Here is a 25638-nt window from a genome sequence, read left to right as displayed (position 1 = left end):
TCTTACTGAGAGGGTTTGGCCTTGCAAATGGATTTCTCAGCCATTCTTTTCCTTATTTTCTTTAATCAAAAGACAATTAAGACCTGACTACAAGTACCCCAGATGATGGAACCTGTTTTAAAATAGATGTTTTATTATTATTCAGGTACGGTGCGATCAGCAGACCAAGAGACAACTGCCATTGAAAAGATGGTTTGTTATACTCACAGATCCCAAGAGAAGAGGACATACCACACTACTGGTGGGTATATGCAGAAGCCCTGGGATAGGTCAGGAGGCAGAGAGAGGGGGAAAGGGTGGGCAGGGCCCTTTCTTGTGGTTTCTGCAGGCAGGAACGGACAAGCAGGGTAAGCAAGCTCAGGGTTGGGTAATTTGTATAATTTCAGTGGGGTCTGGCACATAGAGGTTGTCCCTAGCTGTCCAGCACCTGACTCTAGGGTGATGAGAACAGGTAGATAGTAGCCTGGAAAGTGAGGAGCCCAGTAAAGGAGGTGGTTGTGGCACAGGCTCTGGACTGGTTGGTTTGCATATGAAAGGCTTGCTCCCAGGCTATTAACTTACTATCTCTAGGAATTAGCTAGCACTGATGAGACAAAGCCTCCAGAGTCAGTGAGGCCACAGACGTCCAAGTATTAGAATTCAGAAAATAAAAGACATGGTTAATACAGACAGTAAGATCATTTGCCATTTTACAGCATCATTTACCCGTATCCTAAAGGAAGCCTGTGAAATAATAATGGCTACAATTTATTGGAAATATAGTATACACTTGATCTTGAAGTAGTTGCCTAACATATTTTTTTCAACAACCTGATGTTAATGTCATTAAAAAAAGGCCTACATTGTCTCAAACTTTTGCAATAGTAAGAAAGAGTATATATAGTCTCTGAGATCCAAAGGGCGGAATGATGGACTGATGGGTGAAAATTACAGGGAGACAGCATAGAGCTTTACATATGGAAGTCATTGCAAACAAGTAGAACTTTCCAAAACGGAACAATGGCATATAACATAAAGAAATCTTCATCAGAGGACATGCTAATTCTCCTACCTCGCACTTGGTCCAGAGAATTCCTGCATTGGCTAGAGTTTTAAATCTAGTGACCCCTAAGATTGCATTAGATTCAAGACTTTAAGATCCCCAAGCATTTTTTTGTTTTGCTCAAAAAGCCTTAAAATGGAGGTAATCTGAAAATAAAATCTGAATGCTGAATGGCCAAGGGATAAAATCAATTTTGGGCATAAACTTGTATTGATGAACTTCTGAAATACAGAAATACTTCAAAATTTTATTCCCTCCTCCCCCCGACATTGGAAGAGCATAGGAGAATATCCTAAGATTTCATACTGACAAAGCAGTCTGCTGAAAGAGAGAGTCTGAGTCATTTTAATATTCTCAGCTAAGGGAAATTATAGAGTTAGAATTATATTCAAGATTTAAATTATAATTAGTTAATGACCCTATAAACATTTTGCTTAATAGTATACTCATCTCACCACCTCTCTCCACGAGTTTCCTCTATCCACAATTTTGATTAAACTGAAAGAATTGTGTATAAATAAGAAAGAAATTTTTAAATGATTATGTGCAGGCATACCTTGCTTATATAAAACACAGACTGAAGAAATTTTAAACTGTGACAACATGTTTTAATGATTATAAGGAAATCTGCCAAGCTAACATTTCTACTTTATTTTGCATTATTATTTTTAAAGATTAATCTCATTAAAACACAAATTTATCTTCCTCCATAAATGATCATAGCTTAGCAAGTGAAAGTATGTAATTTCCTCCTAATTCATCTCATACTCAGTGAAAATGATATTTTTTTTTTGGAATAATTGTCCATTGTTGTAGTGCACCTCAAGCATTGCTTGTATGGCAGCCTTCTAGCTTAATGCCAGAGGGAAAAGATCTTTCCTTAACCATCATCATTTTGCCTCAAAATCAGCAATCTGTGTACATTATATATGTACATTACTTCCCTCTGTCACCTTAAGATGTCTATTGCCTCTTCTCATCACCTTAGTGCTCGGTCCTGCCTAGCAAAAGTCCTAATTGATAGTAGGTGCTCAATAAATATTTAATTAATGTTGAACAGCTACCTCTCTGTCTCATTTGGTAGATCTCAAAGGTCAAGAAGGGAAGAACTTAATTTCAAAAGATAAAGAGTGCTAGCTTACTCCACTTATTTACTTCACTTTTTGGGATCAGCACTGGACTCCCTGGCTGTACCATCTCCACATCATGAGAGCAGACTGGCCAAGACAAAAGGCAGTGTGGCAGAATCAGAGATGTGCCTGGCTCCTGAGCTGCAGGCAAACCTCAGAATGCAGATCATAGCATCTGAGAAGGCAGAACCCATCTGGAACCACCAAACCCTCTGTAGGAAAACAGTCACATGCACAGGTCTCCCTTTACATCTTTGGGACTTGGATTAATTAAAATGAGGAAGAGATCAGTTTGGATTAAATAAGTCTTTTTTATTTTTTTCATGTTGTCTCCCTGGCCACCATGGAAGTTAGGTCCGTGGATTTCTCCAACTTAACTCCAAAGCAAGGGTTCTAAGAGCACTAAGAGCACTAAGAACTGTATAGGCTGAGGCGCCACATAACAACCAAATTGCCTTAAAATAGAGGAAAGGACTTAAGTAGCAAAAGAACAGAAGATATTCCCAAATGAATATTTTTTGTTTATAGTGGCTTTTTTTTTCTATTTCTTCAAAGTTAGAAATTTCTCAGGAAACCTCCTATATTGACAGGTAATTATTTGATAATGAAGGGAATAGTGATGATGAAAATTATAAGGGTGATGACCACTGCACAATGTATAGTAAACACTGTAATGAACCACAATTTTTCTGTACCACCATGGTTTTCTCATCTGGAAGACTAATTTGTCATCAGCTGAAATTATTAGCAAGTACAGTATGGTTTCCAAATCATCTTGTATATATCTGCTATCTGTAAAAACAGTTTGGAGCTTCAAATATAGTCAGTTTCTCCTTAAATATATATTTACTTATATCTATTTATGTATGCAAATATATACTCATGCCTATTGAATATGCATATATGTATGTAGTATGTATTTTAAAAATGAAAAAAGCATTTCCACATACATTATCTCGTTTAAGCTTTAGAGAAACCATGCAAGGCAGATATTTTAATCACACCTTTCTATACAAAGAAACAAAGGCTCAAGGAGTACTGAATATTTTCCAAAGAGTACAGAGGTCGTCATCAGTAATAACAGGATTCAAACCCAGATGTCTAGTTGCAAGTTCTGTCCCACCTAAGGGGAGAAGAGTGGGTAAGTTCTGTAGTTTAAGAAAATGTCAAATATTGTCACTACCCATTTGTCCTGTTCAGTGGCCAAGCTACAGCTCCAAATATAGCACTAATTGGTTAGGAATTTATCTCCATTCAGAGTTGGTGCAAGTCCTGATACTACAGTTGAAATAGCATATCATGGTAAAGCAAACATTTATTAAATGTGTGACCAAGGCAAGTCACCTAACCTCAGTAAGACTGATTTCTCATCTGTAGAGATAGTAATACCTACTTAATAACTTAATTTAATTTGATGGTGAGGATAACATATACAACATCTGCTGTGATGATAAGGGATGTAGAGAGCCTAGGATGTTGTTTGTCATTTAGCAAGCAATCGTTAAAATTCAACTGCAATGTTTTTATTACTGCCCATCAATACATTTGGTGTCAACACTGCACAGAATTTGTGAGGTACTCCAGAATGACAGTAATATTTTTTACATCTTAATTTTAATATAGACAGTATGGGGAAAAAGTGGACACTAATTTTTCTTAACATCCTATGAGTTGCTATCTAGCCAAGAAGACAAAACACTGAAGTAACTTTTGTAAGAATAGGCACAGTCCCAAAGAGAAAAGTGGCACAGAATGAAAAAATAGGGGCTGATTAAAAAAAACAACAAAAAACAAGATACAGGGTACAGGATCTTGTAGAAGAAAGAAATTGACACATTCATGGATGCTCTGTGACACAAGCTGTATTTAGCCCCTCTGCTGCCTTGTGCCAGTTGATTAAGATGGGGAACATTTTCTCAAGTTGTGTGAGAGAAGCACAGCTGTCTGTTCAGGAACTTGAGTATGAAACGTATGCTTCCTGCCAAGCTTTCATGGGGTACAACCTCAAAGCTTCACAAAAACAGAATGGTTTTAAAAATGATTGGAAAGACTCATTCTCACTGACAGATGGAAAGTATCGGAGATTAGGTGAGTGTGCCTTTGTAAGTGTGCACATATGTGTATAGTGTGTGCACACCCACGCTTCACACATCCATTTGGTGAGGTGGCTGATGATAGGACTTGAAAAGTAAGAGTGTTGAGCTTCTCTGTTGCTGCATTGTGTTTTCTCACAAACCTATTTTTTAAATGAATAATACTCACAATTCGTTTTCTACAGACCAGAATGAAGACTAAGGGTGTTCCCTGGCCTTGGCCTATACATATATATATATATATATATATATATATATATATATATATATATATATATATATATATGTATTAGTTTGTAGAACCTGCTTCAAACTAATTCACACAAACTCAAACCATGCACACAAACTCAAACAAATACAGAAACATACAATTTTCCCAATTTTCCCATCCCACTATTATAAACTCAAAATGCTTACTCACTTAGCTTTTATAACAAGGAAAATGGACCTGGTTTCAGTTCAAAAAGATATTAGGGAATTTCCCAGCAAAAATGAAAAACAGAAATGAGTTTTTCCCCTAGATACTTCTTTTCTTGGATATTTTAATCCCACCTCCCATGTGGGATGATTACATCAGTCAAGGTAACTATGGAAACGCTCAATCCCAGAGTTGATGCGCTGCCTGAAATTTAGCCAATAGCTGACGGCATCATTACCTCTTTGCTAGCAATTGGAGGTTTCATATGCTTGATATGCTTCATGTGGCCACTGTGATTAAAAGCCATTTTGAGGGACAGCCTTCCATTTTTCTGAAATCTTAAAGCTAACCTGGAGAACAAAATATTGGTATTGCTGGTGTCAGAAGCTATAAATAAACATGTGATCTCATCCTCAGAGGTTCATTCTTGGAATAACTTCCTGGCTGCGTATCGGATACCAGAACATCAGTAACTGCACTGCAATGGCAAGATAGCAGTACCTATCAGTCTCATAAAGCCACAAAAAGCTGGAACACAGGTTTGTTGATGCTTATAAGCGTTGCTATTTGACAGCCATCCTTTTGCAAATAAAGTGATACATCTCACTAGTTTAAATGGAATTTGAAATGTCACTTTAGTTTTCAGCAAAACTAAAAACACCTCAGCATATGACCAAGGGGAAAGGGAATATTTAAGATTCTAAGACTTGGACCTAACCCCATATCACCTGGGACAAAGATATAGGTTAGGAGTTATTCTTTATAAATGACAGTTACCAATGATAAGAATATGTATTCTTTTATCTAAAGTGGGGAAGACATATAGTAGTTCTATTTTTAGTTTTTTAAGGAACCTCCATAATGTTCTCCATGGTAGTTATATCCATTTACATTCCCACCAACAGTGTATGAGGGTTCCCTTTTCTCCACACCCTCTCCAGCATTTACTGTATGTAGATTTTTTATGATGGCCATTCTGACCAGTGTGAGGTGATACTACATTGTAATTTGATATGCATTTCTCTAATAATTAGTGATGTTGAGCACCTTTTCAAGTGTTTGTTGGCCATCTGTATATCTTCTTTGGAGAAATGTCTGTTTAGGTCTTCCACCCATTTATTGTATTGGGTTATTTGTTTTTTTGATATTGAGCTGCATGAGCTGCTTGTATATTTTGGAGATTAATCCTTTGTCAGTTGCTTCATTTGAGATTATTTTCTCCCGTTCTGAGGGTTGTCTTTTTGTCTTGTTTATGGTCTCCTTTGCTGTGCAAAAGCTTTTAAGTTTAATTAAGTCCCATTTGTTTATCTTTGTTTTAATTTTCATTACTCTAGGAGGTGGGTCAAAAAAGATGTTGCTGTGGTTTATGTCAGAGAGTGTTCTGCCTATGTTTTCCTCTAAGAGTTTTATAGTGTCTGGCCTTACATTTAGGTCTTTAATCCATTTTGAGTTTATTTTTGTGTATGGTGTTAGGGAGTGTTCTAATTTCATTTTTTTTACATGTAGCTGTCCAGTTTTCCCAGCACCACTTATTGAAAAGGATATCTTTTCTCCATTGTATATTTTTGCCTCCTTTATCAAAGATAAGGTGACCCTATGTGCATGGTTTATCTCTGGGCTTTCTATCCTGTTCCATTGATCTCTGTTTCTGTTTTTGTGCCAGTATCATACTGTCTTGATTACTGTAGCTTTGTAGTACAGTCTGAAGTCCAGGAGCCTGATTCCTCCAGCTCTGTTTTTCTTTCTCAAGATTGCTTTGGCTATATGGGGTCTTTTGTGTTTCCATGTAAATTGTAAAATTTTTTGTTCTAGTTATGGGAAAAATGCCATTGGTAATTTGATATGACCCAGCAATCCCACTACTGGGAATATACCCAGAGAAAACCATAATTCAAAAGAGGCATGTACCCCAATGTTTATAGCAGCAGTATTTACAATAGCCAGGACATGGAAGCAACCTAAATGTCCATCAACAGAGGAATGGTTAAAGAAGATATGGTACATATATACAATGGAATATTACTCAGCCATAAAAAAGAACAAAATAATGCCATTTGCAGCAGCATGGATGGACCTAGAGATTGTCATACTGAATGAAGTAAATCAGGCAGAGAAAGACGTATTATATGATATTGCTTATATGTGGAATCTAAAAAAAGGGTACAAATGAACTTATTTACAAAAAAAAAGAGTCACAGATGTAGAAAACAAACTTATGGTTACCAGGGAGTAAGGGGGGGAGGGATAAATTGGGAGACTTAGATTGACATATATACATTACTATGTATAAAATAGATAACTAACAAGGACCTACTGTATAGCACAGGGAACTTTAATCAATATTCTGTAAAGGACTATATGGGAAAAGAATCTAAAAAAAAGAATGGTTATATGTATATGTATAACTGTTTCACTTTGCTGTACACCTGAAAGTAATACAACATTGTAAACCAACTATATTCCAATAAAAACTTTTAAAAAGAAAAAAAAAAGTGGGGAAGACAAAGACTCACCAAGCTTGCAATTAAAAGTGCCAGAAAGGTTTAGAAACAGCCAAACCAGAGGTAGACTGAGTATTACTAATCCTGTGAGCCACCTATGTCCAAGCTTAGTCCTAATTAAATCAAGGTCCTTATCTTCCCCCCTATATACTCCGTAGAGGAAAAGGTAAACTATTTCTTCATGAAAATAATATTTTCTAGACCCTCTATAATTTTTAAAATACCATATCTAACTTTTAAAATAAAATTACTAGGCATGTGAGTAGACATGATCAAATAATTGATACATGTGAGAGAGGAAAATGAAAAGATAAAATAAAAGCAAGTTCACAAGTTAGCCAGATATTGAAAATAGCATAAAATACTTTTGACTAACTATAAATAATCTATATAAGAAAACAGAGAAATAGTTGAATAGGTATTTTAAAAGATAGAGACTCTACATACAGTACTGGAATCTATAAAAATTAAAACCAATTTAAAAATTAAAAATAAAAAGTAATGTGGTTAGAAGTCAAGAGAGTAATTATTTTTTTGGGAGGGGGGTTTGTGGAGAAGGGAATAAAAGGGCATTAAGTGTAATGGTATTATATTTTCTTTGACGTGTCCTTCTGTGAAAAATGAATTGCTGTGACTTAGCAAAGACGTTAAAACACTTAAATATGTTCAAAGAAGTAAAGAAAACTGTGCATACAGAATTAAAGGAAGGTATAGTGACAATGAAGCATCAATAGATAATATAAATAAGGAGATAAAAATTATTTAAAAGAACCAAATGGAAGTTACAGAGTTGAAATAAGCAATAACAAGAAAGACAATTCAAAGGTTCAAGAGTAGATTAGGGATGACAGAAAAAGAAGAATCAGTGAACTTGAATATAGATCAATAGAAATGATGCAATCTGTAAAACAGAAAAGAAAAATAATTCAAACACTGAAAATAACTCTAATTAAAGAAATCAAAAGAATTAAATAATTGGAGGGATATAATAAGTTCATGGCTAGGAATACTCAAGATTATTAAGATGTTAGTTCTTCCCAAGTTGATCTATAGATTTAACACAATCCCAATAAAAATCCTAGCAAGTTATTTTGTGAAGGTTGACAAACTGGTTCTAGAGTTTGTATAGAGAGGCAAAAGATGCAGAATAATCAACACAATAAAGAAAAAAGAACAAAACTGAAGAAAAAGAACAAATTTAGAAGACTGATGATATCTGAATTCAAGACTTACTACATAAAAAACTGCAGTATCAAGACAGTGTGGTACCAGTGAAGAAATGGACAAATAGATCACTGAAACAGAATAGAGATCCAAAAATAGACCCACACAAATAAAAAAAAGTCAACTGATTCTTGACCAGGGAGCAACAAATGGTGGTGAGACAACTCGACATACACTTGCAAAATTAAAATCAGAAACTACTGCTCTGTGAAAGGCATATCAAGAGAATGAAACTGGAAGGAAATATTTGTAAAACAAATATCTGATAAAGGACTGATATCCAAAATATACAAAGAATTCTTAAAATTCTACAGTAAGAAAATGACCAACTCTATTAAAAATGGGTAAAATATATAAACAGATACCTCATTAAGAAGATATACATATGGAAAATAGGCATATGAAAAGATACTTGCAAATTTAAACAGTGAGATACCACTACACACCTATTAGAATGACTAAAATCCAAAATACTGACAGCACCAAATGTTGGCAAGGATGTGGAGAAACAGGCACTCTCAGTCATTACTGGTGGGATTCCAAAATGAAATGGACACTTAAAAACCAGTTTTTCATTTTTTTCAAAACTAAATATACTCTTAACTTATAATCCAGTAATCACACTCCTTTGTATTTACCAAAATGAGCTGAAAACATATGTCCATCCAAAAACTTGTATATAAATGTTTATACTAGCTTCGTTCATAATTGACAAAATTTGGAAGCAACAAAAATGTCCTTCAGTGAATGGATAAACTGTGATATATCCATACAATGGACTGTTATACAATGCTAAAAAGAAATAAAGTGTGAAGACAGAAAAAGACATGGAAGAAACTTAAATGAATATTACTAAGGGAAATAAGCCAATCTGGAAAAGATACATACTGTGTGATTTCAATTATATGACACTCTGGAATATGTAAAACTATGGAGACAGTATAAAGGTCAGTGGTTTCCAGTGTTTGGAAGAAAGAAAAATGAGTAAATGGAACATAAGGGGCTTTTAGGGCCATGAAACTATGATGCAATGTACTATAATGGTAGATACATGTCACTACATGTTTGTCAAAACCCATAGAACATACAAAACTGAGAAGGAACCTTAATGTAAACCATGGGTTTGGGATAATGTGTCAGTGATGGGTTATCAGTTGTAACAAATGTACCACTCTGGTACAAGATTCTGCTGGTGGGGACGTCTGTGTATGGGGAGAGGGAGCATACGGAACCATCTGCGCTTTTTGTTCAATTTTGCCGTAAATCGAAAACTGCTTTTAAAAATAAAGTCTAGGGCTTCCCTGGTGGTGCAGTGGTTGAGAGTCCACCTGCCAATACAGGGGACACGGGTTCATGCCCCGGTCCAGGAAGATCCTACATGCTGCGGAGCGGTTGGGCCAGTGAGCCATGGCCACTGAGCCTGCGCATCCAGAGCCTGTGCTCCACAATGGGAGAGGCCACAACAGTGAGAGGCCCGCATACCGCTAAAAAATTTTTAAAATAAAGTCTATGTTTTAAAAAAATGAAAGACCTTCATTGAAATGTGGGACACAATTAGCACTGTAATATACACATAGTGGCAGCATCACTAGTAAAGGAGAAAGAGACAGAAAAATATTTCAAGAAAAAAATGGCTAAAAATTATCATATTTGATGAAAACTATTAATCTACACATCCAAGGAGCTCAATTAATTCCAAATAAGTGAAAAGATATTCACACCCATACATGCACATCATGTGCAATGTTGAAAGTTAAAGATAAAGAGAACACCTTGAAAGCTGTAAAATAAAAATGGCATTATGTATAAAGGAACTCAAACAAAATTAACAGTTAACTTATCAGGAAAAAAAATGAGGCTAGAAGATATTGGGATGACATATTCAAAGTACAGGAAGTAAAAATCTATCAATCAAGAATCTTATATCCAGAAAAACTATCTTCTAAAAAATGAACACAAAATAGAGATATGCCCAGATAAGCTAAAACTAAGAGAACTCATTGGTAGCAGACCTTCCTTACAAGAAGTATGAAGGAAATTCTTCCAGTTGAAAGCAAGCTGTATCAGACAGTAATTCAAATCCAAATGATAGAACAAAAAAGTGCCAGTGAAGGCAATTATGGAAGTAATAAGGAAAGACAATATCATTGCTCACTTTTCTCCATTCTGACTGATTTTAAAAAACAGTATGTTGTATTGTTTTGTTTTGTTGGACCTAAATATATGGAAATGCAATGTGTTCAACAATAACAGTACAAAGGAGGTGAGTAAAACAAAGCTATATTGGAGCAAGAAAATTGGTAGGAAGAGATGGAGAGAATCTGAAAGAATAAAAAAGTAAAGTTATAACAAATTATGTAAATTTATGCTTGCTCTCTTTTCTTTACTCAGCCTTTTTAACTGACATAGATTGTATTAAGTAATAATTATAAGAAAGTATTATATTTGTAACATATTACATTTGTAAAATATATAACCATAGTAGCACAAAAGAATGTGGGGGAAGGAATGGAGATACATAGAAGTAGAGTTTCTATATATCACTGAAACTAACTTTGAATCTGAAATAGATTATAATAAGATGTATTTTGTAAATCTCAGAGGAATCACTAAGAAAATATCTCTAAACATAATTTTTAAATCATTAGAGAAATTAAAATGTAACACTACAAATATCCAGTTAATACAAAATAAGGCAATAAAGGAGGAACAAAGGAACAAAGAAGACATAACACATATAGAAAACAAAAAGTAAAATGACAGACATGAATCCAACCATTTCCACACCAAAATTAAATGTGAATGGATTAAACAATTAAGTCAAAATCTTAGTTTGCTATACTGCATTTTAAAAAAGATCAAATTATATATAGGAAACACACTTCAGACTCAAAGATACAAACAGATTGAAAGTAAAAGGATGAGAAAATATATATCATGTAAACAACAATATAAAATAGATGGAGTGAAAATACTAATATCAGACAAACTGTAAAACAAACAAAAAATTAGACAGAAAGTGGGACATTCAATGATATTAAAAGAGTCAATCTCTCAGGAATATTAACAATTATAAACATATATGCACTTAACAACAGAACCTCAAAATAAATGAACAAAAACTGGCTGAATCAAAGGGAGAAATGGATGATACAACAATAATATTTGAAGACATCAAGATCCCAATTTTAATAATAGATAGAGCAACTAGGCATAAACAAAGAATGTAATGGAGAAACTGAACAACACTACAGACAAATTAGACTGAACAGACATCGATAGAACACTCTGCCTAACAGGAGCAGAATGCACATTCTTCCCAAGGACACACAGAACGTAATCCAGTGTAGACTATGTGTTAGGCCAAAACAAAAACTATCCAAAAAAATTTAAACATGGAAATCATGAAAGGTATGCTCTATAATCACAATAAAATGAAATGGAGTAAATTAGAAATCAATAATAGAGGAATATCTGGGAAGTTCACAATATGTGTAAGTTAAGCAACACAGTACTAGATAGCCAATGGATTAAAGGTTTCACATTGAAATTAGAAAATATTTTGAGATAAGAGAGGAAAAATCGCAATTTACCAAAATGTATAGAATGCTGCTAAAGTAGTGATCACAGGAAATATATAGTTAAATATATAGTAATACCTATAATTAAGAAAGAAGAAAAATTTTAAATTAATTATCTAAACTTCAACCATAAGAAAGCAGAGAAAGAAAAACAAATAAGACACAAAACAAGAAGTAGGAAAGAAATAATAAAGACAAGTGAAATTAAATAAAATAGAGAATAGAAAACAAAAAGCAACAGAAAAAAATCAATAAAACCAAAGATGGGTCTTTGGAAAAGATCGATAAAATTGATAAATTTCATCTAGACTGACCCAAAAGAATGAGCAGATTTAGTTACTAAAATCAACCATAATGAAAAAGAATATGAAAAACAATGTATATATATGTATGACTGAGTCACTTTGCTGTACAGCAGTAATTACCACAATGTTGTAATTCAACTCTACTTCAATGAAAAATAAACTTAATAAAATGAAAGAGGGAACACACACACATATACACACATGTCTATGAATACTATGAATAACTATGTCACAAATTAGATAACTTAGATGGAGTGGACAAATATCATGGGCAACAATTACTAAAACTGACTCAAGAAAACTCAGCAAATCTGAATAGTCCTATAACAGGTAAGGAGATCAAACATCAAAACTTCCCAAAAAGTAAAAAACAAGGCCCAGATGGCTTCACTTGTGAATTCTACTAAACATTTTATATATATTTAGTATATATATATATATAAACTAATTCTTCCCAAATAATAGAACAGGAAGGAACACACCTCAACTTATTCTATGAAACTAGCACTATCCTGATGCCAAACTGAAGACATCACTGAAAAAATGTAGATCAACATCTCTTACACACATTACCAAAAAAAAAAAAAAAAAGCACCAAATCCAGCAACATATATGAAAGATCATACAATTTGACAAAGTAAGATTTATACCAAGAGTGAAAGGTTTGTTTAACATCCCAAAATCTATTAATAGGATATACCATAGTAATAATGGATAAAAGTCAAGTGATCATCTCAAGAGATGCAGAAAAAGCATTTGAAAAACCCAACACTAATTCATTATTAAAATGTTCAATGAACTCTGAATGGAAAAAAATGCTCCCTCAAGTTGATTGAAGGCATCTGTAAAAAAATAAAGTTAATGTCATATTTAATGTTGAAAGATATGAATTCAAGGAGGTGGAAATCATTTGGGGCATTTTAGAAGTCTGCCTTCTTCAGAAAGCTTTACTTTTAACATCAGAATAAAAAATTAATTATCACTATTTCCATTTCTATTCAACAGTGACTGGAGGTAAACCTAAATAAATAAAGAAATGAACCTTGTTTACAGATCAGTATTTGAAAGAGACCAAGTTTTCCAGTCTTCGATCATTAATCCCATTTCTCCCTTTGCCCAACATTGAACTCATAGCTCTATTAGATATCAAGGTCTATTATAAAGCTATACTAAGATAACATAGTGTTGGAATAAAAGTAGACAAATAGACCCATGAAACAGAACAGAAACCCTTGAAACTGATCCAGGTATATAATGACAGCTATTTCTGACAGAGTTGTCATTTTAGATCACTAGAATCCTATACCCTTTAAACAGTGTTTCCAAAACAATTGGATATCTCTACCAAAAAAAGAAAGGAAGAAGGGAGAAAGGAATTGAAGCCTTATCTCACATACAAAAATCATATTAAAAATCAGTTCCAGCAGGAATAAAGACGCAGACATAGAGAATGGACTTGAGGACACAGGGAGAGGGAAGAATAAGCTGGGACGAAGTGAGAGAGTGGCATTGACATATACACACTACGGAATGTAAAATAGATAGCTAGTGGGAAGCAGCCGCATAGCACAGGGAGATCACCTCGGTGCTTTGTAACCACCTAGAGGGGTGGGATAGGGAGGATGGAAGGGAGACACAAGTGGGAGGGGGTATGGGGATATATGTATACTTATAGCTGATACAGAACAATGTAAAGCTATTATACTCCAATAAAGATATTTTTAAAAAAATCAGTTCCAAGTCAAGAATTTTAAAAATCCAAAAATAAAAAGTACAGATATCCTAAATGACAATATAGGAAAATATCTTCATTATTTCAAGGTGGTAAAGAATTTATTTATTAAAAAAGAAACAGCATCAATGATGACTTGCATTATGTCAAAGACTTCTGTTCATCAAAAGACAGCATAAAGTGAAAAAACAATATACAAAGAGAATATCTTTGTAATTTATACAACTGACAAAGAGCATGCATACAGAATAAAGAAAAGATAAAAAGTGAAATAAACCAAAGATGTGAACAGGCACTTCACAAAAGTAGAAATCCAAATGACTAATAAATATGTGAAAATGTGTTTAATTCATTAGTAATGGAGAAATGCAAATTAAAACCACAATGAGTTACCACCAAATTACCAGAAACTAAAGCATGTTAGGATACCATGGGCTCCATGAAAGAAGCCAAACCAAAATAATACATATAATATGATTCCAATCATATAGTATATAAAGCAGGTTGTAGATAGATAGATAGATAGATAGATTTTTTTTTTTATGGTATGAATACACAGCTGTGTTGAGGAGTTTCCCTGGTGAAATCTGAAACTGGCCTCTCACATGGAAGGCAGAGAGAGACAGAAGAGTCAGCCACTCCAGATTGGCAGGTGGCAGATTTAATAAGCAAGGGAACTTACCTATAAGGCTTGTCTGGGGTGGACGGAAGATGCATAGATCCTCGCATCAGCCCACCAGAATCTTAAAAGTTCATATAGAAGCCTTAAATGGGTTCAGTGATGCATACAGTTCAGATGCTCTCTCAGGATCATGTCCTTGTAAACGTGGGAATGGTGGGCAGAGCTTACATTCCAAGGACAGGGGATGGGTGAGGAGCCTCCGACTGCTTGGGAACAGCTCGCGGGTGACCCAGTGGTCATGTCCTCTCAATGACCTCCTCCAACAGGTGGAATAAGATTTTAAAAGAGAAGCAGGAAATGATTATCACTAAATCCAGGAGAGTGGAGGCAAGGCATTGTGCTCAAGGAGGGGCATAAGGGGAAAGGTGTTGGTGATGCTCTATTTTTATCTATTTCTCTGTTCAAGGAATGAAGATAGGTGTTAGTTTTATGATTATGTGTTCAATTATACACATGCTTTGTTTTTCTGTACTTGTGTTCTTTCATGAAAGGAAAAAATACTTAGAGACACAAAATTTACTTCTTGTCAGGATAGAGATGGTGTAATATATGGAGGGAAGACCAGTGGTTCAAAGGTATGAGCAATTTCTACTTTTTTTTTTTTTTTTTCCCGTACGCGGGCCTCTCACTGCCGTGGCCTCTCCCTTTGCGGAGCACAGGCTCCGGACGCGCAGGCTCAGCGGCCACGGCTCACGGGCCCAGCCACTCCACAGCATGTGGGATCCTCCCGGACTGGAGCACGAACCTGTGTCCCCTGCATTGGCAGGCGGACTCTCAACCACTGCACCACCAGGGAAGCCCGAGCAATTTATACTTTTTAAGGTGGTGTTAGTTACACATTTGTTCATATTAATACTATTAGTTACAGCTTTTTCATATACGTGTGTGTATATATATATATTTACTTTTATATATAAGAATTATTTTATAATTAAAAAAAAAATCGAAGATCCTAACCTAGAAAAATAAAGTGCACAGCCCAATCCCTGGTCTATTATGTACACTCAAAAATTATTAGCTGCTATTATAAATTAAAAATTAAAAATATTATGAATGTCTAAAACAGAGGTTGGCAAACTACAGCCCACAGGCCAAGTCTGACCCAACCCCTGCTAAGAATGGCTGTAAGCTAAGAATAGTTTTTACATTTAAAATGGTGGGGGGGAAAGTCAAAAAAATATATGTTGTATTACATGAAAATTATATGAAATTCAAATTTCAATGTCTATAAATAAAGTTTTGCTGTAACAGAGGCACACCCAATTGTTGGCACATTGTGTATGTCTGCTTTCTCGAGAGCAACCCACTTGAGCAGTTGTGAGGGACCATATGGTTTACTAAGCCTAAAATATCTGCTACCTGCCCTTTTACAGAGAGTTGGCCAACTCTGTTCTAAAATATTTTATCCTTCCCTTTTCAAAGCCAAGTTACCCTCTGCAATCAGAAGACTACCATGCTGAGTGGCTCCCCCTTGGCTCAGCTGCCTGGGGAAGATCCCACGTGGATTCTGGCCGCTTGTATGGACAGGAGCCATCATCAGTCGAACAGGGGCTGTTTCTGAAAATAGCCTGCAGCCTCCATCTCTCTGTTCCACCTTCCACCCCCAGCTGTCACTGGAGCTGTTGGGAACCAGGGGCCTCTCTGAGCTCCATAAACTGCTTTCCCCTGGGGATGCTGCTTTAGAGATTTGGGCCAAGTTGAGAAGTAAGGGAAAGCCAGGGCTTCTGGATTGGAATTCCAACTCTGTGGCTTATCAAGTATAAAATCATAGGACACTTGTATTCACTTTTATGGTGTTTGGTTTCTCCTTCTATAAAAATAGGACTAATAACACCCACTTTAAAGAGTGTTTATGAGAATTAAGGATAATATAAGTAAAATTCCTGCCGATAATAGACGTTCAATTAATAGAAGCTATTAGTATTCATAATCATCAATTCAGAAGGTATCAGGGCAAAGGAAAGAAGATCCCAACTAGCCTCTGTGGTAATACTAAATTTCGGCTCTAAGTCCCTTAAAGACCTTAGTTGCCAGGAAATGGCACAAGAGTGCAATTAATTAATTCAAGAAGACAAGGCCTCCATGGCTCTGATCAGCTCTTTTATCATCCTAAGTGATTTAACAGCCCCTTATCCACTCTACTCTGAATTCAGTTTTATAGGGACTCTCCCAAGGCACTTACGCACCTCTACACTCACATATCTCAACACACTTTACAATTCCTGGTTATTCTCATTGTATCTGGGGCACTAAGATTAAGAGCCAAGGTTTTTGCAAGTTACCAAGAAAATAAAAAGTGAATTTCTCAGGCAGTGGTTCACCTTTTAGGGCCATTGAAGAAGAAAAGCAGTTTCAACCTGAGGTGTGAAAGTAGAGGAAAGTCCCTGGAATTATGTATTTATTCACATCAGAATACTTGATAATTGGGATAAAACATGGACATCAGAGAGTTAGAAAGACTGTGATTAGGATGAGACTGAATTCCATTTGCTTTCAATTTAACTAGGTATAAAATTATATTATTAACGTATTGAAACATGACATAATAAATTATCCCTTGTTGCTAATTCTTTGAGTCCTGCATTAGAAGCCTTGTTTAAAAGGCTTAGATTTAAATAAGAAAATTATCTCAAGATTATTTCAAACAAAGCAAGGTATCAGGTAGAGGGAAGTTAAAAGTCCTCATTTCTGGGGAGGTGGTGATGGGTCAGGAGGGAACTTGGCACCTCTGGTAGAGCTGGACAGCCGCACCCCTTGCACAAGGTTAAGAGCCTACCATAGAACCACAGTTGGGCAGTGGCTAGGTTGTGCCCACTTGGGGCCACTGGGAACGGAAAGATGGTTCTCCTTACTAAATGCCTAAGAACTGAGTCTAGGCATCAAGTCTGTGGGATGCTTCTACCTCTCTTCTTCCACGGGGGAAGCCTGGAAGAAAACATAGGTTCCCTTTGAACTTTATACTCCTCATGGATCAAGGAAAGGTTGATGGTCTTTCCAGGGCCCTCACAAGTCTGTGCTAAGAAATCACAATGATTAGAACAATAGCAATACTTAACAGTTCCCATGTAATCACTGTTAGAACTTGTGCTAGGTATTTTATGAGCACTCACTCATTTAATCTTCAAAACAGCCTCATGAGGTCCTAAAAGTGTTCCTATTTATAGATGAGGAAACTGAGGCTTAGCAAGGTGAAGTAAGTTTGTCTCCAAAGTCTATACTCTTTACCTAAACACTCTCCATGCTTCGTTGCCATCAGACTCTCCTCATCCTCCTCCCAGTTAGGCACTCACCCACCCGCTTACCACATATGATATTATTTGATAAATGCATTGTCCTGGACTTCATGGATTTCTTCAATTCATGCTTTGTCTGTACCCATAAGTGTCTGTGACACTGGCTATTTATTTCTGAGTTCTTGGAGAACGTGACTTCTCTACCATTCAGCACAGAGTCACACACTAAGATATAAATAAAACATGTTTTTGGCCAAAAGGATGTGCTTTCACTCTGCTTGCTGCTTGACTTCACTTCTCAGGGAGAAGAAAAGAAGCACAGAGGATCTGCCCACTGTCCAAGTGACACAGAGCGCGGTCCCTCTGAGCCAGTCGGAGAATGTGTTGTGTGATAAACAAATTGATGGCTTTTCACCTGTTGAGTAGCCATCCCAGAAGACCTCACAAAGCCTCCACTGTAGCCTAGACCTCACATTGAGTTCTGGCTTCACCACGTATCGTGTGTGTAATCTTGAGTGAGTTACTTAACCAAGCCAAGCCTTGGCATTCTCATTTGGAAATAGATTTGGGATGGTGATTGTACAGGTTGTTATTTTGGCTTGGTCAGGACTTTCTGGCCCACCTTGCTGACCAGACCCACTTCATCTCCTGGTACTAAAGACGCCTTTGGGCCTTGCCCACATTCCTCATCTTGCCTGGGGTTTAGGCTAAGCACCCTTCAGTGGAGAGGTGGTGGGGACATCTCTCTGCTAGACTTGGCATCTCCATGGCAGGTCCCAGGGCTCTGAAATTGGCCACCTCTGCTTATACTGAAGACCATTCAGAGACCCATAGATCACTTCCACAGGAGCTGACAGATGCCCAAGAAGGCTAATGTGTGCCGTCTCTCTGCCCAAATATGCAGTGTTTCCATTTTTATTCTATTGGTGTCCACTGTTGGCAAGAGATAACCCTGTGTAGTGTTCTCCTCCTAGACTGTGTATGAGGAAAGAGCATTTACCTCCTCATCTTCAGCTCTCCCCTCAACCCTCCTAGCTCTACCCCTCCAGGATTTTCCCTAAACTAGGGATACAAATATTGAAACCCACCCTCGCCACACATCTGCATCTTCTGCTTCAGTTATGCTCCCTGCTAACTGAAAGGGCCTTCTTTTCTTCCCATCCTTTTTTTTTTTTTAAGAGTTTTTTTGATGTGGACCATTTTTAAAGTCTTTATTGAATTTGTCACAATAGTGCTTCAAAATAGTTTTATGTTTTGGTTTTTTGGCCATGAGGCATGTGGGATCTTAGCTCCCTGACCAGGGATTGAACCCGCATTCCCTGCATTGGAAGGTGAAGTCTTAAGCACTGGACCTCCAGGGAAGTCCCTTTCCCCATTCTTGATGGAGTTGACATCCCTTATATGACATCTTCTTCAAGAGGTGGCCATCACCTCTTGTTCTTAAGGATTCTAATAGTGGAATGGCTGTAGTGGGACATGACTTGTGATTGGGAGGGTGAAGAGGATGAAATTATTATAAATTTAATATTTTCAAAATGTTGTTCTCATTGTACAGTTTTATACGAGTAGTCATGGAAATCCAGGGAGCTAAGCATTATCATTCCCGTTTCACAAAGAAACTGAGGCCCAGGGAGACTTAAGTCTCTTGTCTAGGTCCCTCAGGAATTGATCACCATTTTGTCTGAACACGAAGACTTTGCTTTTCCCACTACACAACCCACCTAACACCACTGAAGATATTCAAGCTAAGGCCAAACACTCACTTCACATGTCTTTTATTTCAGGTGATTAGACCATTAGGAATTTGAACCCTGTGACCTCTGAGGTCTTTCTGGGGTAAAATTTCAACAATTCTATATTTCTGCTTCTCTGTCTGTCACCTGAGTTTGCAGAGTCCAAAGATTTTTTTTTCCTTTCTCATCTCTTCTCTTCAAGGCATGCCTGAAAAGCCCCAAATAAATGAATTGGACCCCCCTTAAAACTCTCCGAAGGGCCCTGCAATCACATCAAACCAGCCACATAATAATCCTGAGAGGAGGTTTTCTCTATAATCCACTCAGTGCCTCAGAGCTGGAACTGGACAAGAGATACATAATTTATACAGGCAATTACACATCAATTGGTTATTAAAAGTGCCCTCATTGAGATGTACTGTATTGAGGACACAGAGATAAATCTGGTTCCCTAGGTAACAAGCTCTAGCTCACAGACAGAAGGCAAATTTTCTGATTTGGGATTGGCGTAGTTTCTCTTGACCCTGCTCTTCTTTGCCTACAGTGTGTTTGTTCTGCCTGTGCGTGGGCAGGTGAAGACAGGATCAGCAGTGAGAAATCCACGATAGGAATCATAGCTCGGTGTTTCTCTTGGAGCCATTTCTTCTTGGTGAAAATAATTATTTTCCTAATTAATTGAGCATCCACCCAAGAATTCACTTATTCATCAATTCATTCATTTAAATCATGTTTTAAATGTGCTTGATGCTGGAGGAGACATAAGAATGAAAATGACATTAACTCTCCCTTGGAAGAGCTGACTGTTTAGTAGCAAAGACACAGGAAAACAAATAATTTCAAATATTTTGATACATGCTGAAATGGAGAGAAATACAAATGAAAATGTGATGGAGGGGGAGATTGGCTCTTCAGGGCCGCTGGGAAAGGCTTCCTACAGGAGAGTAGGAATGAGCAGATCCCTGTGATGATAAACAACAGTTCACCAGATAGAGTGGAGAGGTATAAGCTATATGTTGAGGAAACAACCATACAGAACACTCCAATGCCTTTACACACTTGGCCAACAAAAAGTGAACAATGAGTGATTCTGTGGTTAATGGGGAGGGGGGGAGTGTGTGCACCAAGATCTTCGGGAAGTTTTTTTTTTATTGTCTTTGTTTTGCTTAAATACAGAAATCTTGATTCAGAAGGTCTAGGGCTGGACTTACGGATCCATCTTTTAAAAATTCTCCTGATGATTCTTTTGAACATGGAGCTCAGAAAATACTTGAGAAAAACTGGTTTAGTGTCTAGGCTGTTACCTTCCTGAATTCTCTTTTTTAACTACTGGGCTGCAACCTCAAGGCTGTGTTTAGTCATCAACACTCAAGCAGTTTGCTTAATGTCATCTAGTCAATTGTATCCCCAGAAGAGCCTAATGTTTTTCCGGTTATGTTGAAAATTTGGGAGAATGCCGAGATACACTGACAGTCCTTTGGCACCAGCTCCCAATGAGCTTCCCCAGAAATACGGCAGCAGTGAATCCAGAGACCCAGGCATTCCAGCGGCACAGAAGAGCAAGCCACCTCTGACTTTACTGTGTAAACTACCTTGGGAATTCCCATGACGGGGGCCAGATATAAGTCTAATGGGTTGAACAGGTAGGGACTAAGGGGAGCTTCTCTTCAGAAAGCACAGTGTGGGAAGTTTAACAACACAGTGGAGAATCTTCATTAAACAACCTATGAACAAAATGTACTGAACACTTCTATACAAAACTTATCAAGTACTATGGGAGACAAAGGTAGCTTTTATAATCTAGCTGAAGGAGGGGGTACCATACACACATATGAAAAATAACTGTAGTAATTCAATAATCAAATGATATTTTTTAGCTTGTCCCAATAAGATAGGTTAATGACCTGAAAAGCAATTTTTAGTGATGATATAAATATTTTCTTTAAGTACGCAGAAATAAGAAGCTGTCAAGAATTCATAAAAGAAATAATGCTTACCCCCTAGGAGCTGTTGCTGGGAAAATGCATTACTTTATAGCTTGTTTTCCCCTTGGTTTTATTGCCTATCAAAGTAAGAAGAGAGGAATTAACATTTGTTGAATGCATATTATATGACAGACAACCAACTAGGTGCTTGGTGCATGTATTATTTCATTTTAGGTTCTCAAAAAGCCAGTTGGTATTATTATCATTCATTACAGATGCAGAAACTAAGTTTCAGGACATATATGCACCTTATCTTGGATCACTGCCCAGGTAGTCAGTGAAAGAGTGGCAATCACTCAGCTCATACTCCTTCATTAAAAGCTTCCTAGGGGGCTTCCCTGCTGGCACAGTGGTTGAGAGTCCACCTGCCGATGCAGGGGACACGGGTTTGTGCCCCTGTCCGGGAAGATCCCACCTGCTGCGGAGCGGCTGGGCCCGTGAGCCATGGCCGCTGAGCCTGCGTGTCCGGAGCCTGTGCTCCGCAACAGGAGAGGCCACAACAGTGAGAGTCCCGCGTACCGCAAAAAAAAAAAAAAAAAAAAAAAATCTTCCTAGGGTCGTGTCATCCTGTATAGTTCTTCTAGGTAGGTAGGTGGATATGAAGAACCCCTGATATTCTGTGTATCCATTCTGCAACTAGAACAGGGTGGAGAACAGAGTAAGAACTCTGCAACAAATTATTGACTTGAATTGAAACTTTCTGTAAATACTCATTCATTTATTTGTTTTGTACAATATATAATATACTTCCTAAACTGCTCTAGATGTTTGGGTTATAACAATGAGGAAAATATTAAAATTCTTCTGTTCTCATGGAGCTCATGTTCTAGTAGGGGAGACTAACAAAATACAATAAACACCACCAATAAGTAAATAATATCATATATTAGAAAATATATGATGGAAAAAGAAGTAAAGACTGTGGCATCAAAGCCAATCATAGCTTCTGATCAGCTTCAGATAAATGCCACACTGGGCTGATTTAATTCCAAGAGAAAGAAAAGATTCAGACATTTTAGTTAACCATTATAACTTTTCCCAAATAAATATTTCTCATGCTTGAAAAAGTAAAAGTAGCTCATGGACTTTCTAATTATCTTTATGAACCTCTAGGTTGGGACTCATTTCCCTGTTTGTCTCTTTTTTCACTCCCCCAAATAGTCATCAAATCTCAGTGGCAAGAGAATCAGAGACAGAAACATGGAGATCAAAAAAAAAAAAAGAAAGTTCAAGAGTGGGAGACTCAAAGGTATGCCTAAGGCAAGTCCACCACTTCACCCATATCTTCTCTTCTCTTGACCAAGAGTGAAAGGTGAGTAAGATCTCATCCCCGTGCAAAAGATGCAGGAAGTCTATTGTATCAAGACGCAGGGCCAATAGAATGCACTCATCCAAGAACTCTGGGACATTTACTATTTCCCAGAAGCAACAAACTCAGTAACCTCTGGAATTATAAGATCCCCAACTTTGAAAATAGAGTTACATCCGGTCACTGAGTTACCATTCAACTTTAGTGGCAAACTGGAAATTCCCAACAGCCCCCAAAGGGAGGCTTTGTGTGGAGAGTATCTGGGGAAGCCCAGATCTGCAGCAATCTTATTGGTCGGGATAGACTCCTCTTAGAAAGATCCAGATCAAGAAGAGAAGTGAAGCTGAGGAGGTTTCTGGACTTCAGAGCTTTTCATTAGAGCGAGAAAAGAAGCTGGGGGGCATTTTCTGTCTCAGGTCAGGGAAGAAGTTACTCCTCCCTCTAACCCAATGCTTGGAGGACCTGAGCCCCACCCTTCCAGAAACGGGTCTTACCTCAAGAGTATTTCTTTAAGGATACAGAAGGAATATTGAATGAGGTCTCAAAAAGCTACACTCCATATTAAAGGAGAGAAATAAGCTGATTTTCCCTCCCAAAAGTCTCCTGTGGTACAAAGGGACCCAATTAACAGGAGAAGGTGAATCAGAATAATTCGGTTTTCTCTACCTTTTCCTGGGGCCATCCTCCTAGGACTGTTTGTCGCTAGGTGTTTTTGAAGCACGGGCTCCCCTCGGTCTAAGATCCCTTTCATCCCTCCCTGTGCTGGGCGAGGTGTGCTAAATGTGCTGGGACATGACAGACACGTCTCTGAGGCCACTAACGGGAGGGGCCAAGACCACGCAGGTCTGGGTGAGGCGCTTCGCTGTGGCCTCTGTATCCATAGCTGACAGCCCACATCACTCTTCCTCTCTGATGCCTTTTCACTTGGGCAATGTTAATGGGCTGAATGTAGCCTTACTGTAAAAAAATAATGTCTGTCCTCATCTGGGATTACTAATCATTTCCTTCCTTGTACTTCACGACCTTCAATTTTTTTTCAAACATCCTCTTCTTAACAGACCTACTGGCCGACACTACCCTGATCCTCCTTACTCTGTTCTGTTTTTGTTTTTCCATCACACTTTTGATTTACTAACATATACACCAGTGTCCTCCACACATTCTCATGCCACTCCTTCCTGGTGTTTAGTGAGTCCCAAACTGATAACCAGGCTACACTCATAATCAAAGATAAAAAGTGCACTAATTTGAGCATTATAATCGAATAAAATCCCAAACAAATGAACTTATTTACAAAACAGAAACAGACTTAGAGAATGAACCTTATGGTTACCAGGGGGAGAAGGGTGGAGGGGAAGGGTAGATTGGGAGTTTGGGATTGACATGTACACTCTGCTATATTTAAAATAGATGACTGGTCTTCCCTGGTGGCGCAGTGGTTGAGAGTCCACCTGCCAATGCAGGGGACACGGGTTCGTGCCCCGGTCCAGGAGGATCCCACATGCCGCGGAGCAGCTGGGCCCATGAGCCACGGCCTCTGAGCCTGCGCGTCCGGAGCCTGTGCTCCACAACGGGAGAGGCCACAACAGTGAGAGGCCCGCGAACCGCAAAAAAAAATAAAATAAAATAAAAATAAAAATAAAATAAAATAGATGACCAGCAAGGACCTACTGTAAAAATAAATAATTTTTAAAAATGTTATAATAAAGGATAAAACAATAAACTTCAGGTATATGCAATTCATAAAAAAGATTAAAAGTGCACTAATATGAATATCATGGTCAAACAGAATTCAAAACAAACTGAATTTTCTCCCTAGTAAAGGTATACATAAAAGTTACTGCATATGTGTGTTTCAGGGGGGAGGGTAACTAATCACAAATACTTTCACGGGTCTCACAATAATCTGGATGAGCACATATTATTTTTTAAAATAAATCTTGTACTATTTCTCTTTTTTCTTGTTGCAGGTCTATGTTTATAGCCAGCACGGATGGTAACAGAGTCTCTGATCCCATGTCCATTGACGTCCTCACTTCCTGCTCACCTGATGGCACTGAGAAGTGTTAATAAACAGAGTCCTTGCCCTGTCTTTCTAAAACTTCTCTACATCTTTCAACCCCCTTCTCCATCCTAGTGCCCCCTATACCAGCCTTATGAGAACCCCGGGGACCCCCACAATGCCCAGGAGGCTGGCCTATTGTTCCCAGTTTAATTACTTCTCCCTGGGGTCTCCCACTCAGAGCACCCCTACTTGCTGCCCCTCACCTCTGAGCAGCGGAACCCCGATGAGATGGGAAAAGGAAAAAGAAAGAAGAGACCAGAGGCCTTCAAGACAAGCTTATTCACCTACATCCTATTTTATCAAAGGCCACCTTCTAACTCTCCAAATATGTTTGAATAAATACAGAAGTTTGGCTTTTTTGACCTTTATGCCTGAGTACCTAGCAGAAAAACTGCTATTAACTACTACCCTTAAATCATTCTCAGTGTGGCCTTCTGAAGTCCTTACCCTAAACTGTAATTATTTCTTCTATCTTAAACGTTCCTCTGACCATCAGTGTCCCCTCTTACTCTTTTCCCCTTGAGGGCTGTGCTTCTGGAAGAGAGAGAAACCCTTCGTAGGGTGCTGAGGTTCTGGACGAGATAGCATGAAGTTAAATCAGGGACAGC

General features: G+C 37.5%; 1 long non-coding RNA gene across 1 annotated transcript; it reads left to right on the top strand.

Annotated features, from left to right (window-relative positions):
• Positions 1–4985: 4985 nt before the first annotated feature.
• Positions 4986–25330, top strand: LOC137229763 (uncharacterized). Its single transcript, XR_010945830.1, has 3 exons — positions 4986–5222; positions 22818–22968; positions 24936–25330. It is a non-coding gene; the product is annotated as an uncharacterized lncRNA (long non-coding RNA).
• The last annotated feature ends 308 nt before the right edge of the window (positions 25331–25638 follow it).

Source organism: Pseudorca crassidens, chromosome 9 (assembly GCF_039906515.1).
Source record: "Pseudorca crassidens isolate mPseCra1 chromosome 9, mPseCra1.hap1, whole genome shotgun sequence".
Classification (NCBI taxonomy): Eukaryota; Metazoa; Chordata; class Mammalia; order Artiodactyla; family Delphinidae; genus Pseudorca; species Pseudorca crassidens.
Note: the sequence above shows the minus strand (reverse complement) of the source record. Positions and strands in the feature narration are given on the sequence as shown.